The sequence below is a fragment of the Chinchilla lanigera genome, unplaced genomic scaffold (genome assembly GCF_000276665.1).
Source record: "Chinchilla lanigera isolate Chin_1 unplaced genomic scaffold, ChiLan1.0 scaffold00006, whole genome shotgun sequence".
Taxonomy (NCBI): Eukaryota; Metazoa; Chordata; class Mammalia; order Rodentia; family Chinchillidae; genus Chinchilla; species Chinchilla lanigera.
In genome coordinates this window covers 17180054-17198627 of record NW_004955407.1, presented here as the reverse complement: position 1 = coordinate 17198627, position 18574 = coordinate 17180054, and the positions used below count along the sequence as shown (strand labels likewise).

The following is an 18574-nucleotide window of genomic DNA, read 5'->3' as shown; positions in this document are numbered from 1 at the left end:
CTTCCCTAACCTTGCAATTAGGCTAAACTATGCAACCAGTCCCTGGCAAAGTATTGTGAGAAGTGATATGTGTTGTGCTGTCACTTCCAGGCTAAAGTATTCAATTGCTGCTGTGAGAATTCTCTTTTGCTGCTGCATTGACTGGGAAAGTGCATGCTACAGATGATGCGGTCCTGGTGTGGTGGAGAGTAGCTTAGCTGAGACCACTGGGGCAGTCTCTGACTGCGTGGACAACAGATGTTACAGTCACCAGAAGCCTGCAGCAGAATTTACAGGAGTGAGAAATACATGCCTACTGTGTTAAACTACTGAGATTTTGGGGTTTGCTACAATAGCATGCCTGAGTTAGTTTGATGAATGCAGGAACCTTGGAAAGCTGCTAATTTTTTTAATCAAATGCAATAGTCATAGATAGTGACACCCAATATGAAAAACTGCACAAGAAATCACAATAAATAATGTGTACTTGCACAGCCACACACATGCACACATGCACATGTGCACTTACATTTTGTTGTCTCACCCAGAATTCTCCGATCTGTACATCTATTCCCCTGGTTATAGCTTTTTTTGGTCCTTGGTTTTGAAATGAACTACCCCACCCATAATTTCATATACTACATCATTTTTTTGAAAGTTGAGTGTATTCTAGTATCATTCCCATATGGAAAAATTCATCATTTTTACTCATGCAATTTTAGAAAGCTTTGTGAATGTGTGTAATTGTGTAACCACTATTGTCATCAAGATATAGATAGAATATTTTCATTATTCCAGAACTTTCCCTTGTGCTCCTTTATAATCAGATGCTCTTGTTCTATCCCCAACCCCTTGTCAATCACCTCTTTATGTCCCTTTAATTTTATTGTTTCCAGATGTGGTCAAGGGGTGTATAAACCTTTTGTATCTGGCTTCTTTCATTTTTATAATGTGTTACAAATTCATCCATAGTTTCATCAGTAGTGCATTCCTTTTGCTGCTAAGTATTGCTTTGTTTTATGGAATTATAGTTAGCTTACCCACTCACCCAATAATGAGTATCTGGATTGCTTTGGGTTTAGGAAAATTACTAATAAAATTTCTATGAACAGCCACATACCAGTCTTTGTGCGGACATATCATTACACTTAGGGAAGTGCTTGGAACAAGTATTGAGTAGTCACGTGGTAACTACATGTGTTTATTTTTCAAAATTGTTTTCATGTTGTTTTAATTTATACATTGTCACTAGCAAAATGAATGAGTTTTACAAGGTTGCCATACTTACTAGCAGTTTGTCAATTTTTAAATTTTTATGCACTTTAATATGTGTACAATCATATCCCAGTTTGATTTTATAACTGACATTTCTGTAATAACTAAAAGTATTGGCCATCTTTTCATGTGCTTACTTACTGTCTGAATTTTTTCTTCAGTGAGTTTTTATTCAAATCCTTTATTTTCTTTAAACTTTGGTTTTCCTTCTTTCCATTGTTCAGGTACAATTTTGGACATTTTAGATCATATATGTTAGACACAAATTATTTTATCACATACATCTGTTTACTGCCTCATTTCTTAAATCACACAAACTCAGGCTGAAAGAGCCTGAGATTAAAAGGCACACAAACATCGCCAAAGTATACTTACTCCTTCGTCTGTTCTGAGTTTTGGGAAGAACTCTACAGAGGAACGGTACAGATGCTCTTACATTTTCTTCTGTACAAATGGAACTTCTTCTTTGAAGCTGCTTCCAGTCTCCTGTCCCAAATCTCTCAAGACCTTCCAAACCAGGTGGTCTTAAACACAACATTTTGCTGTGTGTGGTGGCATGTCCCTGTAGTCCTTACTACTGTGAGCCCTGAAATGGGAAGATTTCTTGAACCCAGGAGTTCTGCCTCAGCCTAGGAAGCATAGTGAGACAGTCTCTAAAGAGGACTCTTTTGATGATGTTTTTTGGTTGAAAATCATTATTAAAATACTGCAGTGACTCTCATTATGACAGTTGATGTTAGTCTCAGGCAAAGATGTTACTAAAATTATATTTGCTCATGATAAATGCTTGGTGAAACCAATGAAGTAAGTAGGAAAAATTCTGGAAATTTTGCCCAAAATAATAATTTTAATTGGTTGCTATCTTTTGAATCAAAGCAGCTCATCACTAAAACAACTGTGGTAATTAGAAAGCAGAATTATTCTAGTTTGTACTTTTTTCCTCAGGATACTTGGTAAATTCATTCTGAAAATATTTGGTAGGCTTAGTTTCTACATTAATTAAAAGTTTCCAGGTCTTTCGTAGACTTGAAAGTTATAACTTCCCTAAGGTAAATTGCTAACAAAAGAATTCTAATACTTGGATAGTAATAGTTTCTACAATAAATGTACTTTTGCTCAGTGTTTGTTGGTTTAGAAGAAGCTGAATTTAAAAGTTGACTTCAATATGTCATAAATAATACTTACAAAGTGTTATATTTTATTTTTTATTTATGAATATTTCGAGGTGAAAAGCATTGTCTTCCATTGGAGTTGATAACTATGTTAAGATTAAAATATCAATCAGTAAACTGCAACCTTTAAAATATATATAATAGAATATGTGAATTAAAAAATAACATATAGTGGAATGGAGACTATCAAAGGAAAAAGTGTTCTCTTATTGAATTTAAATATCTTCAAACCTACTTCCATGAAGAATCACTCATTCTTTTCACTGTGTTTGATTCATATTATATAAAACATTCCTCTTTCCTTTTGTACTATCTGTGTAATAATACATTTAAATTCTTTGTTCTGTGCCAACAAAATTCATTTCCGTATATTGTCAATATGCTTTAATATATAATGAAAGTAAATAGTGATTGAAATAGAACCTGTAAAATGCTGAAGAAAGATATGAACCCTAAAGTCAAAAAAGATAAACTAAGAGATAAAAAGCATGGTTGCAGAGAATCTCTGGGGTTTAAATGCTTCATTTCTTAACAGAGTAGAAGAAATTATAACCAGCCTCTTTGGTTTAGGACATGGAAGTCTTTAAGTAAGTTGATCAATTCAGATATGGTGGCACATAAGTGACACACAGTAATATTAATAATCTTAATTTGGTGCTGAACCTACTCTTCATGCTTTATCCGTATTGGTTTAATCAATCTTTACAGATTGCAGATGGAATGTATAGAACAATGCAAATGATTTTTAAAAAAATATCCAAAATTACAGATTTGAATGCATATTGTCTTTCTCAGAGTGGTCAAATTGGGAGGTTTTATATTTACTATAAAGTGCTACTACCGCCCCCAATTTTTTTGTACTCTGTTTCTAAATTGTCTTGGAAAACATGGACATTTAAAAGTTATTGCTAACAGTAGTAAAATTAAACCTTTGAAATGAAGATTTGAATGATGGAGGTCATTCTGTTAGACAGCAGCACAGTTAGTCAAGAATATATAACTCTAAACAGGAGGAGATCTTGTTGAGACCCAACTTCACATTTGTTCAAAATCTAAAATGCTTGGAATGTTTGAAGAAGGGATCATGACAGTTTTGGAGTTTGCAAAGGTGTGTAGTTAAGGTGACTACAACTTTGAAGAAACAACTTTTGATACTGTGCATTCTGATATGTTTTACAAAACCAGACAATATTAATAGCTCATAGAATTGTGTCTCACATTTTGTTTGACTCATAAGTAGGTTTGATGTTTCTGAATTAATGAAAGAAACACTGTTTGAATGCTCCGTATTGAATACAACAGTAGGAAAGAATAATCCCTGGTGTTTATAGTCTTTAGCACAAAACAGGTTTTTCTAACATTTTCTTTCATTGATGGAATCATGTATATTTCTCCATCAAGCCCTGTTAAAAGAATTCATTTTTCCCTTTCTGGTGAAGTGTGCAGATTGCTTCCTATTCTTAAATAACAGATAAATTGGAAAACACACTCTGAGTTAAATTCTTTTCTTGTTACTTGTTGTGAAATGTTGACGGGGCTATCTAAATATATGCCTGCATTAGGAAAATGGGAAAATGTTCCCTTTTTTCAATTATTTTGACCAAAAGGAAATAAAACATTTTTATAACATTTTCATGTCACTAGAGTTAGCCAAATAAATCAAAGACATGAGTTACTTGAATTTTAATGTTTTAATGTAATTTCTAATAGGTTCATCTGGTAGATCAGTCATAAGGTATACCAGTGATTCTCAACCAAGAACAACTCTCTGACCCAAGGCATTCAATAGTGGTTGAAGAGCTGATGTTGGTAGAGATGAGGGATTTGCTACTAACATGTAGAAGTAGAGGCCAAAGGCAATGAAAGAATTGTTATAGTGAAGAAGGTAGCACCCCACAAGCAGGAAATATCCAACACCAAATGTCAGTACTGATAGACCTTGATCTACATGAACAACAATTAATGACAAAATAAATTGAAATGACTACTGAGAATACATACACAAAATTATGGCAAACACATAGTTTTTTAAATAATTTTTTAGGGTACCAAATGTAGCCTTGTGCTTTCAGATGCAGTGAATTCTAAGTTGCCTGCTGTGGTGAGTTCAGTGAGGGTTCCTACAGAAAACATGTCCAACGGGAAACTCAGTTCAACTTTATTTAGAAAAACGGAGGTTTGCTGAGGTGGTTAAATCAAAGATCTCAAGGGGAGATTATCCTTCATTGTCCAGATTAACCCTAAATTTAATGCCACCTGTCCTAATTACATAGAAAAGAGGAGAAAAGACAGGGGAGTGGCCCTGTGATGCCAGACGGAAATTGGACTTCTAGAGCTCTAGGCTATGGAAAGCTGGGCATCGTAGATTCTAGAAGAAGCAGGAAGGGATTGAAGAGGAATATGGCCCTGCTGAAATATCCGTTTCAAACTTTCACCTCCAGGACCCTCAAAAATCATTTTATATTATATTAAGCCACCCATTTGTAGTAATTATTTATGATAGTCCTAGGAAACTAATACACCTACTGATGTTTCCTGATCAAAAAGCTCTTTAAGAAGTGAAAGAAAAATAGAAGGAAAAACAGGAAAAGGATGAAGAGATATTTGGGGACTCAGTTCTGGAATAGTTGAAAAGAACAGAGCAGACCTTTCTAGCTCTTTAACCTTGCCAACAGAATGGGCCAAAAGGACTGGCAATCCAAACGAGCCTCTCAGGCAGCCCTCTACTGGACATTACGTCCAGACAGCCTGAACTGGCTGTGAGGAATGAGCTCTATATAGACACTCATCCAAAAGCCAAAACCTGAACCAAAATACATGTAAAAGGTCAAAGCCAGAGAGATGACATTTGTCGGAGCATTTATTCTTCGTTTAATCCTGAGTGTGAAGATCATTGTAGAATGTACAGCATACTAAGAGATAAAAATAAATCTATTATAAGGAGAATACTTTCAAGATTACTCTTTTTTTTTCTTTTTAACAATTTAGGTTATTAGAAACATGAGCCTAATATGGAGAGCTACTCAATCCAAAATCTCTTCATTCAGAAAATACTCATTGAGTCTATCGTTGTAGATATCTGTTTATTTAACTCTAAGAATAGGATTTTAAATTAAAAACTTTACTAAGACAAATAGACTTGTTATTAGTGACTGACCTAGAGGATGGTAATCAGAGCTGTGCAGAGTTTACATAATGTCTTGGACATGACAAACTGTATATATATGTGGAGATTGGAATTTGGTGTTCTACTTCTGAGGAGAGAAGCCGGGGACAACCTCTAGCATTGCTGAGGGCATGGTATTTCCAAAAATTATTCTTTGCCAAGAAAGTCCCCCTTGCGATATTTTCCTCCTTTTTGAAAAAACATCATTACTGATCAAACTCACTCCCGATAAACATATATTCCAAATGCAGTTTTTAAGTATTTATAGTTTTATTTGACTTTATGGAAGATTTTGTTTTCATCAGCATTTTAAGAAATGCTGAACTTTAAAAAGTTCTGGGGCGGATGAGTGCTACTCCGTGCTATGCATACTTTATTTGGCGGCAGTAGACTCAGCGTTCTAATCTCTACAGCAGTGTGCAAGGAGTGACTTAAATCTACTTTGGTAGGAAAAGTTGCAGACTGTTCAGAATGCAATGAACAAACAGAATCTTTATTGGTGAAAAACTTTGGTACCATGATGCTTCTGTAATCACATTGTCTCCTGATTAGTGTCCCGCCATCTTTCCCACATGAGTGGTGTTTTTGGTAGGAGTAGCATGGGTTAGTCACTTCAAAGATATGAATTCGCAGTTTTGGGGGGAGTGGCAGGAAGGTTTGTGATACAAGAAGTCTTCACTAACTTTCTTGATATCTTCCTTGAGACATGAGGCATACATTACATAAGTTTTACTTTGAAAAACCACAGTGGTCTAGTTGCTTTAAAAATCAAATCAATATGGTAACTCTTTCCTAATGTTTATGCATGTAGCCTTACAAGGGCTAATACTTTAGTATCTTAGTTTGGCTCTTTGTAGGATGTTCCTTTTATTAGCTGGCAGTAACACCCTTATATCATTAAATGTAGGTTACCTAGGAGTTAAGCATGTATTTATCACTTTTCTTCTTTTCTTCCTGATACTTGCTCTGGATTACTTTTTTTCCCTCCAATATTAATTCCAAGAAGGGAAAAGGGGAAAGAGCTAAGAGACAAATCCAGTAACTTTACCACTACATTTAACTTGAAAGATTTGAAAAGGAGTCAAATTTAATAACTAGCATAGAAAGTTATCTTTGGATTAATTTATAGATGTTAAAACTATTGTTCATCAGCACGGTTACTGGAGTCAGCTGTAGTGTAAAATGTCCTAGTGTGCAGTTGAGCTTTGCAAAGTTCCCTTTTGGTGTTAAGGGACTCCGCTGGCAGGGCCTCGTACATCTGTGCTTCAGCTGGGAAGCTCTTTCCCGGTAATGTGCTGGGAGGAAAGCAACACTATTGTCGCTCTTCAAAACTCCCTTCCAAGTTACTAAGATGTGCTTCAAAATCATTTACAAAACAAAAATAATAGATGCTGAATCATCCTGTTCTTACCTGACTTCTCGGCCATGATAGTCACTGTGCAGTAATTCATATATTTCTTTCTGGTTAAAAACAAACACAAACAAAGGTTAATCCGCCTCATTAGAAAGAAGGATGACTGGATTCCATTAATGAATGCTAATTAGAAGGGAGTAAATTCTAAGACCTTGTTTAGTCCTATGCAAGGAAGTTTTTCAAGAAATTGGTTTCAAAGAAAGTAGAGGTTTGGCATTTTTATGCTTATATATTTGTGGAAAGATGCACATTCCTTATAGCGACCCACAGAGGGTGAAGCATTACCACAGAGGCCCACCATTTCTTCTACATTCACGATCTTCTGCATCCAGTAGATCACAGGTGGTCTTATCCTTGTGATTTACCTCTGAGAAACAGGACACACACTCCTGCTCCTTTGTTGTTGATGGACAGAGAGGCCAGTCCTCTGAACAAATGAGTGGTGCTACTTGAAAGAATTTTCAAAATTATTTAAGCTTTTTCCTTTAAGTCAAAAGATTAAAAGATGTTAACCATGTCAAGAGAATCTTCACAGGAATCAATTATACTCCCTCATGCTTTCCAAAGCAGAGAATATAATCTTAATTTGAACTTGTCTTATAGAGTCAGACTGTTTTAATAACAGTCAATAGTCCATGTGGTCCATAGCATAGCCCTGTCCTGGACAGAGGGACTGTGGTGTGAAAAGTTGTTATGTCTGTGTCTTGGTTACCTTTCTCTCGTTGCTGGGACAAAATACCTGATGCCCAAAATTAAGGAAGGAAAGGTTTATTTCGCTTATAGTTTGTGGAGGTTTCAGTCCATACTTGGCAGATTACAAGGCAGAGTGACATATGGCAGAGGGCTACAGCTCCTGGTGATAGAACACAGCAAAGCAACAAGCACACACAAGGCGGAATGGCCTCAAGCACCCTTTTCCTCTCCCTTACATATGCAAACTATCCACCCCAGGGCAGGTGTAGCTCTCACACCCATAATCAATCAAACTCTAAAAGCCTGCCGCATGACCGCATGAGGCTTTGGGGGGACACACAGACACAAACCATAATAGTCTGGCTGCCCTGAATAACACTAGGACCAAGAAGCTATCAAGACAGGAATGCTGCCCTTATAAAGCTTACCATATAGTAGGAGGAGAGACAAATGCATTTGGCTTCTAATTACCATTTGGTAAAGATGCCTAATAGATATGGGAAAAGAGCTCTTCTGGGAGAGTCCAAAAATAAATCCAACTCTTAATTGAAAATATCTGCATTGCCTTTTCTGATTGTAAATATTCATGTAAAAAGTTATGAACAATGATAAGAAAGTGAAACTACTTTCAACTCATTATTGAGAAATAATCACTGAGGCTATTTTGGCACAGTTTCTCCTGAAATTTTATAGATGAGGTCTTTGTACAGTGTGTATGTTTACCAGACTCTTCCACAGAATAAATACTTGGGCTACCTTGTCCCCCTGCCCTGTTCTTAGAAACTTTCTCCTTTTTATCTTTGTTGGTTGGGAGATCAGATAACCAAACTTGTTTAGGTGATGTCTAAAAAAAGTAAATTTCACTGAGCGCAGGTCTAAGGGGCTCTTCTCAGAGACAAGCTCCTGAGCTTTAGCACGTGGTTTCTATTTTGATCCCTTAGAGGCCCTTTTTCCCCTCGCTTCCTGGGTTTCAGCTGTGTTCCTGGTACTTGAGGTTATTGGACAGATGACCTCTCCATAAGTGAGCTGCTTTTTTCTAAATGTAGTTCCTGACTTTTAGACACTAATGAGAATTTGGCAATGCCTGGCTATCAAAAGCTTGTCACTATTAAGCAATGAGCAAAAGTGGCCTCAATTTTAAGCCTCTACTTCAGCCCAGGGGGAACCTGCCAATCTGCTTGAGAAAGACATGTAGCAGCTGGTACCCAATGCTAGATACACTGGTCCTGCAGGAACCTTTTCCTATAGTTGCCAAATAGAATAAGGATACATGGCTAAATTTAAATTTAAATAAATATTGTGTAATTTGGAAAATATTGATATATATATTATATAAACATACTAAAAATTATGCCTTGTTTATCTGAAATTCAAATGTACATAGGTGTCCTGTATTTTTATTTATTAAGTCTGGCAATACTACCCCTTGTTTTTCATGTACCCACTGACCTTAATGAAGCTCCTTTCTCTTTTTCTTCTTTTATCCTTAATCGCAAAGCTAGCCACAAAGGCTCAGTTAAGTTTGCTTCATTATTGCCCCAGTACTCTAAACAATAGGCATGTTTAGTAAGGAACAAAATCTTTTAAATATTGTAGCCTAAATACAGAGACCATTCCAAGACAACTAAATTGAGGCCACCATACACACACAGAGCTAGGCACCATTTAATGACATTTCAGTCAATGACAAACTGAAAATGTGATAATGATCTCATAAGATGATATCACTTAATGACATGGTGACCATCGTAGCTTGTGTAAGTACACTCTACGGACAAGGGCAAAATTGATTACCAATACATTTCTTAGAACATATCTGTGTTATTAACCAGCACAGGAATGTATGTGTAATAGAATCATTCAAAGCTTAGAAGAAAAACTTATTTCTACTTTTTTTTTTGGCCCAGTACAGGGAATCGAACTCATGACCTCGCCCTTGCCAGGCAGGCGCTGTGCCATTGAGCTAAATCCCCAGCCCCATTTCTACTTTAAAGTCATAATCTAAATCATAAGATCTTGAAAAAAATGTTTTAGAAGTTTGCAATAAAGATTAAGATTCAAAACCATGGCAAAAACTAGCTAAACATAGTGGGTTTTTAAAATGCCTTTTTAGTGATTCTAAAACCATAGCCAAGGGAATTAATCTATTAATTCCTTTAAAGCTACTGCTAGCGCTAAGCCAAGTGCATTGAGATGATTGATCTACTTTTCTTCCTGATGATGACAGTGATGATGCTGCTTTTTAGAAAATGGAGTTTTAGAACTGGAGACTAGGGTTTATTTTCCCCTGTTAAATGTTTACATTTCTGAGTTATTCTCTTACATTAAATGCCAAAATAAAGGTATGGATTCCAGGCTTTGTACCACGTTAGAATTCTCCCTCTGACCCTTATTTTCTGGGACTGTGGGGGGAATCCCCAAAATGCTGTAAGTACCAGCTCCAGTCTCTGAAGGGAGCAAAAGTACTTGAGAATTTGTAAAGATGAAATAAGGCAAAAATAGATGAAAAAACCTGGCCTTACATAATGAGTACCAAATAAACACCACGCGGCAATGCAATTGCTGTTAGTCACTAAAATATTTGGCAACTGGAACTGCACAAGATTCAGCAGTTGATCCTGGCTTCTTCTAATGAATTCTGGACTTCATAATTCACATCCTCCACTGTTCCTTTCCCTTTCTGCTACACATCATTGGCATCTTAAGTTATTCTACAGCTCTAAATCTTATACTGTTCTTTTCACTTCTTGCCAAATGTCTAAAGGGATATATGGAGACTGATTTTTCTCTCCTTTCTCTAATCTAGTAAGTTACCTGGCAACCAAGAGAATAGAAGTCTTGCATCCAGGGCGTTGATATTTCTGCATACTTGGAAAAAAAATATGTGTCTGCTAATTTAGTTTTTTCTTGTTGCTTGATATGACCTAAAAATAAATTTTGGCCAATTCTTCAAAGTTTCCATATAGCATTTTATTTAAGTTCAAGGTAAATGAATCACGTAAAATTTTCTTTGAGTGTTAGATAAAAGCTATGTACAAACATGGGTTTAAATGTAGTAGAAATATTTGTCTTCAATTTAAAAAAATCTGAGTTAAAAATACTACAAAATAACTCATTGCCTTATCTGCAAAATTCTGCAAATATGATGGAGTAATATAGCATTAACATTTTTTTTGGTTTGCATTACATAAATGCATATATGAAGGTTTTAATTTTTAAAAATTAAGAAGATAAAATGTGAAGGTCTACAGCAATCTGGCTTTCCCAGCATCCACCTCTTCCCTGCAGTGCAGGCACCCAGGGGGGCATGTTTCAGATTAAGCAGCAACACCTATCACTAAAGTTACGGCCAGTGTAATTCTACTATTTAAGTAGTCTCAAACCATTGATGGTACATCACAAAATTTTTTATGGATTTGTTTCATATTCAATTTTAAACTAGCAAAATTCTGGTATTTTATAGTAGGCTCCTGTCTTAGTCCATTTATTCCACTATAACAAAATACCTGAGACTGTGTAATTTATAGACAACGGAAACTAACTTTCTTACTATTCTGGAGGCTGAGAAGTCTAAGATTAAACCCAGCCTTGACCCACAGATGATACTTTGTTTTGGAGGCATCTTTATGTGGTGGAAAAGGACAGGCCAAAAGTAGATGAATACTGTATTTTCACACGGTAGAGGTAGAAGTGATGGAAGGGTAAAATTGGTCTCAGTAGTTCTCTTTATCCCTTTTATGCAATCTCCAATTCCATTTGTGAAGGTCCTGACCTCAGGATTTAATCATCTTTTAAATGTCTCACCTCTTAGAGCAATCACATTGAGGTTTAAATTCTAACATAAATTTTAGAGAGAACACAAACATTCAAATCTCAGCAGCATTTTTCTATTCACATTTGTAAGCACTTCATTGTATAAAAACTGGAAGGAGGAAAATAATACTTAAATCCATCCATGAGAAGGCTTCAGGCATTTATGATGAGTTCGAGGTGGGAAAGAGTGATCTCAGACACCAAAGGTAAAAGAAGGATAAGAGAACACTCACTTTAAAGAGAGCTGTGGCCTAATCCAGTGCTCTGGAGCCAGCTTGGAGCCTGGGTGAAGAGGTAGGTAAAGGATGTGGGTGCGGTTTGCCAGATGATTGTAGGAAGTATATACTAATTCACACAAAAATGAAATGACCCATCAAACAAAACAGGATAACACTTGGAAACTCAAGTAGCCTGATTCTAGGACCCCAGGCTGAGTATCTCAGCAAAGAAACACTGTCTTTCTGACTTTTCATGGGGACAAGAGGGTAATTTGTGCCCAGATTCAAGCATGACAAATTCCCCATGTGGAGAGAAGAAATAGCATTTTAGGCAATGTCAGTTCCAAGTTTTATGACATTGGGAAGCTGCAGTCCTTTTGTTGTGACTGTACAAAGGATGTTGATGAAAGCGGACTCTCATCTTGGAGATGGCCAAGGTGTTAGGGCCTAGATCTTTACGATCCTACCTATTTTCAGTGAGGTAAATGAGCTTGTCAGATACTGAGTGCCTTAATCTTTGGGGTTCAAACAAAATTGCTATGAGGAGTGCTAACTATGCCTTCCATAAAAAGACATCCTTTTTATTAATCAAAGGCCTTCTATCTTTGGTTATGGAGGCACAGGCCCAATTTCACTGACACAATGCATGGGAAATTTTCCTTGTGGTCATGACAGCAGTATCCATGGAAACAATATTTTAATCTTAGATCATTTCTTCCACAGATCAAAGTGTCAAAGACTGGAGCATCTTGGCTTATTAACCATGGCAGCAAACAAAGAGGACTCATGGAGAGATCAAAAATATTTTGGTAGGGAAACCCTATCAAACAGCATCATACAATTAAACAGAAGGGTGGTTCAGGAAAATAAAAGTAGGATATAAATATCAATAAGAATATTTCTATACTAACTGGTAGGTTCACAACACTTATATTATGCTTAAATTTATGACCTCACACATTTACCCATTAAAGTATCCAAGAAATATTTATTGAACATCTACTAGGTGTTAGATTATATGCTTTGCTCTGAGGGCATGTTCAAAATAAGATACATCTAGCCTATAATTTCCTTTGATGGAATTTGTGGTTTAGTTCTTGCATATCTTCAAGGAAATTTCACTGTTCTAAAATCATTTTTTGTTAATTTGAAGCATTGAAACCCAAAGATTTAAAAATAAAGACCTTGAAAACCCACATACTAGACAGATACATAACTTTTAGTATGTAGAAACATTGACTGTTTCTAAAACATGGCAGTGAGAAAGTGAAGCATCTTTGATATGCTGGACTGTAGAATAATACTTCTCTTCTGAATGAGATGCTCATTTTCCAGTTGTGTCTTACAGTTTCAGCATTCAGAAATTAAAAGGACACCTGGCAAGCCAGCCAGATGAACTAAATCTATTCAGACAGCCAGGCAGTGAGAAGGGAGTGTACGTACATCACTCTCACATCCTAAAGGTGGACAAATATTTCCAATTTGAGAAAGAAAGGTCAAATAATTTCCACCTCCAGACTCTCATAAGTACCCGGTATTATATTTTATGATAAATATGTTTTGTAGAATAAAATCCGTACTCTAAAAATGGCTTGGTCATTTGGAACCACTTAAAGGTATGATATACAGGTCAATACTTGTCACAACAGCCATTAATGATGAGTTAAATAAAATAAATGATTTTTTTTCATTGTTGTTTTTTTCCCGGTACTGGAAATCAAACTCATGACCTTGTGCTTGCCAGGCAGGTGCTGTGTCACTGAGCTAAATCCCCAGCCTCCATGATTATTACCACTGAAGATGTGTTAGATTCCACGGGGCAACACAATTTTTTATCACTTCAAAGAGAGAAGAATTAATACATAATGTGGATTAGATTTTTTAAAATTATACACTTGTAAGAATGGTAAAACTAAACAGATGAAACAAGACCTAAGAAAAATACAAGGAAGTTTACAATTAAATGTTGAAGCATAAGTAGTAAGTGGAACTAGGGAAAACTATTGAAAGTTATGATAGTTTAAAAATGTTTCACAAGCTAACGCTGCACCTATGCTGAGTCCCGAGAGAATGGCAAGTGTATTATAGGTGCAAGATAACAAGGAAATTGCAGGCAGGATAAAAATATGCTTCAACAGTGCTATGAACTCACTATGTTTATAGGGATATAAAAAGTTTGATCACTATGGAATAAAATATGAAGATCACTAGAAGAAGAAGATGTAGGGAAGACTCTAAAACTAAGAGGTTCTTCATGGGTAATGAATAATACAGCAGGACTGACACTGGTGTGGAGATGCACATGTTTTACTCAGTGGTTGCAGAAGAATTAACCTGACCACTGTGTGAATGCTTTGAGGTGAGAAAGATAAGATTGTCAGGACACCCATCCAGGGACCAGGGGAATCTGGAAAACTTCACGATTGTCTGTGGGGATTCACTGGTATGATTGGGTAAGAGGACAAATTAGAAAAGAATGATTAATGAAAATTCCAGGGTTGAACAAGACTGGGAAGAGTGATGAGCTCAGGAACCATGGGTTAAAGGAGAAGGTAAAAGGCAGAATGTCTGCTCTTTGGAAGATCCTGAGTAGCACAATGCTTTGTTTTGCAAATTTTCTTTTTGGAAACCCTGTTAATAAGCAATAATTAGAGTGCCTTAAAAAGAAGTTATTAGCATGGCTCTGACTCTGGATGACCTAAACCACCCTGGTGAAATGCACACATTACGAAGCAATGTTTAGAGAAAAGAGGAATATTGAGGTCAGTGCAAACCCCAATATCCACAAACAGGTCATTATCCAAGATCATCTCCAGATCAAAGTGTGAAAATTCACCACGTTCAAATTAGCATGCAAAATAAAGCATCAGCATGAAGCAAATTTATGTGATTATACCATGAATAATTCATTAGCATAAGCAATACAATTAGCTGTTTATAATATAATGATATAACTATGGCATTCATGTACAGTAAGCCTGAACCAAAATGTAGTGATAGCAAGACTGTCTTTGAAAGCAAAAGAAAGCCCCAAATGTCTCACACTCCAAGGTACACAATGACATCTGTTATTTGTGGGACAAAAAAGTCGTAAGTAGATAAAGCAAATTCAGTCTAAAATTGGTGAAGCAAATTGGTGAAACTGCACTTATGAACACCTCATGAAACACTGAATAAAAGCACTTTCATCAGCACTATCATCCAATTGATGTATTTTATAAATACATATCGTCTCATTTAAAAACATAAAATCATGTGGATAAACAGTTAAATTGCTAGCTATACTGAATGAAAAGCATTTGAACTATAGAAAAATCTCTTTTTAAAAACTTTCAGTAGATCAAAATCAGAGGGTTGAATAGACACAGATGATCAATTCTTGGGCTGGATCAACAAGTATAGGGCATCTACCACCTGCTTCAACAGAACCTTTACTTTCCAGAGTAGAGGCTCGATTCATTCCAAATCCTACTGTAGCCATTTTCATGATGAAATTATATCTCCCTCGGACTTTGATTATGTTGGTTTAGGCTGAGATTGCCCACTGATAGACCCCCGTGGGGGTTTCCTTGGGACTTAATTCCTGTGTACTTTTAAAAATGCTGCTATGTTTTCCCACAGAGAAGCCCAGCAGAGTAACATATTTGAGCATAATTTTTTTGTTACTTTAGTGGGTTTTGCTTCAACAACAGTTAATAGACAAAAGTGAAATACGTAGATTGAAAATTGTAAACCAGAGTAATCATTTCTGAATAAGGAAAAATAACACAATGTTCTTATCATGTGTTGTCAGTGATGCATTTTATGGGGAATAGGTAGTGATGTATAAAGCTACTTTAGGTGAAATCATACATCTCAGGCAAAATGTGTGTTTACACTGAGTTTCCCACAAGAGCAGTCTCAGGGTACTCATTATATTTCCCAATCATAGCAGTCAGAGGTACCTTATTGCACATCTCTTACACATTCCATCTCTTACACATTCCACACTCTGTGTGTGTGTGTGTCTGCGAAACGACATTTATGTAGTAGGAACTGTTGGTGTGACAGGCTATTTCTTAATTTTTTTATATTCATAATCCCTTCTAATTTCCACAAAAACTGTCTAAGAAGGACTTTACTTCTTGTAATATAATGGAGAACACAGCCTGCAAAAATCTGTCTGTTGACAAACACAACACTGAATAAAATATCCAAACTCGTGCAAGTGTCCACATTCAAACTGCTGAACAGGCAAGAAAGGTCAAACTAAGCCAGAGCATGAGTTCTGAACGAGGAGCACTGGCTGAACTACAGGTGATTTCCGGAGTCATCTGAAGAGCTTTGATATTTATAGATCACTAGTAATTAGAAGAGATCAAGCCTTGGGCTTCCAAATATGTGCCAGAACTTCAGATAAAGCTAGAATTCCAAAAGGATCCTCAATGAAATGGGGTAGCTAGAAACAAAACAAAATAACTTTATCACATAAAGGCTGTTAGCAAGGAAAATTGATTTTCTTTTTGTCTTGATGTAAAGGGGAAAAAGTAATTTGATACTAATAAGTTTAGCCAAATAGCAAATTATAAAATCAACATGCAAAGATCTCTTTTATTTCTATCCAGTGCTAATGAATTAAAAATTAAAATTAAAATTAAAAATTAAAAATAAATTCTTTTTTTTACAAAAGCATTAAAGAGTAAAATACTAAGAAATAAATTTACCCCGTGAGGTAGACACAGGACTTATGCACTAAAATCCTCAAAATATTACTGAAACTAAAGAAAATATAAATAAATGGCAAAACATCCTATAGTCATTAATTAGAAGATAATTGTATTAAGATGGCAATGCTATCCAAAGTGATTTACATATTAAAATAAAAAGTTGAATGTTAATAGAGCACCATTCACAGTAATCAAATGATAGAAACAACCCAAATGTCTATCAATGGATGAATGGATAAACAACATGTAGCATGCACCTACAACTATGAAAAAGAATGAAGTATCAATACATGCTGCAAAGTAGATGAACATGACCAATGTTATACAAAATGACAGAATTCAGATATCAAGCATCATAGCATTTACATGTCATTAGGAAGAGGCAATAGGGATAGAAAGCATATCAGTGATTGGCAGGAGGTAGCTTGAGAGGGGATTTGGAGTAACTGCTTGCTGCTATATATAGGGCTTTCTCTTGAGGTTATTAAAATGTTTTGGAGTTAGATAGGGGTGATGGTTGTACAATACATGATGAGTACACTAAGTCCACTGAGTACATATTTTAAAGTGTTTTTTTATATTGTGCATCTTTTACCTCAAAAAGAAATCCAAAGAATACCTCTACTAGAAGTTCATAAGTACGTATTGGTTCTTATGTGGGCTTGTATTCTGAATTTATATCACTTCCTGACTTGTGGTATCAGCTGCTGGATAGTATTAAAAAAATGCAAATTTGTGGAGAAACACACTCTCAATCTAGGACTCTGAATAGCCTCACAGAAAAAGTTTCATCAAGCCTGACTTCACATCAATGACAAAAACAGCAAAATGCAATAGGAAATAAAAACATCAAGATCAAGAAAGAACATAAATAGCCAAGAGCAGAATCATATCCATAAAGATCACAGATTTTGAATTATTGAATTTAGAATATAAAAATTAATTATATATCATATGTTTAAGTTAAAGGAATGCATTCATCATTTGATCCAGGAGAAGATTATGGAAATTAGTCAAGTAAAGTTGATAAAAAATAAAAAGATAAAAGGACAAACAGAACATCTTTCAATTAAAAATATAGCAAATTAAAAATTCAATAGAAAGTTTAAATGGCACATTAGACACAGCCAAAGAGAGAATTCACAACTGAAAAATAAAGTAGAAGATATAACTCAAGAATAAGGCCTAAGAAAAGATTTGGAAAACATGAAATAAAGGCTAAGGAACATTGAAGGTGGATGGCCTGGCCTAGCTTACATCTGGTCATAATATCACAAGAAAACACAGAAAATGGAGTAATATCATCATAGGGAGATATAATGACTGAGAATTTTCCAATACCAGTGACAGACTAGAACAGGGATTCACAAGATCTTGCTAAGTCTAGGTAGATAGCAACAACACACTACACATCTGGACATTATTGAAACTGCAACTCACCAAAAACAAAAAATGCACAGATGAAATAACTACTGAGAAACAAGAGCAGATACAATAAAATCCAGAAGGCAATCAAAGCCAGAAGACAATGAAAAATATCTTTAAGCAGCCAAGTGAAATAACTACCAAGAAGTATATACTTAGTGAAATTGAAATAAAGCCATTATAAAACAAACTAAAGCTAAATTTTTAGGCACCAACTTCACTGACGGTGTTATAAAGGTTGTATTACAGGAAAAATTAATATATACTTGAAGCAACATTTATAAAGAACTGTGATTTTGTAAACATCTCAATGATATAGAAATTTTGGTACTTACTGTTTAAGCTAGCAAGTTGAAGTTCAGAGTGTTTTCTGAAATTTACCACTGGTGAATTTTACTACCTTGGTTTCTATGACTCAAAACCTGCATTGTCTTCAGTCAGCTTGGGCTTCTATAAGAGAATACCATAGATTATGTCATTTAAGTAACAAAAATTTATATTTTCATGGTTCTGAAGGCTGGGCAGTGCAACGTAAAGATCTGGCTGACTCAGTTTCCGTTGAAGGCTCTCCTCTTGGCTTGCTGATGGCCACCTTTGTTCCTTCACTTCCCATGGTGCAGAGTGAGGCTGAGGCAGAGGCAGAGAGGCAGAAATAGGGAGGAAGGGAGAAGGGAAAAAGGAGAGGTGAGAGATAGGAGTGGGGGAGAAAGAGA

General features: G+C 35.7%; 1 long non-coding RNA gene across 1 annotated transcript; it reads right to left on the bottom strand.

Annotated features, from left to right (window-relative positions):
* Positions 1-5255: 5255 nt before the first annotated feature.
* LOC102009015 lies at positions 5256-18258 on the bottom strand. The gene is made up of 3 exons (XR_259563.1): positions 18197-18258; positions 7004-7053; positions 5256-5338 (listed from the first exon to the last, which is right to left on the bottom strand). It is a non-coding gene; the product is annotated as an uncharacterized LOC102009015 (long non-coding RNA).
* Between the last annotated feature and the right edge of the window lie 316 nt (positions 18259-18574).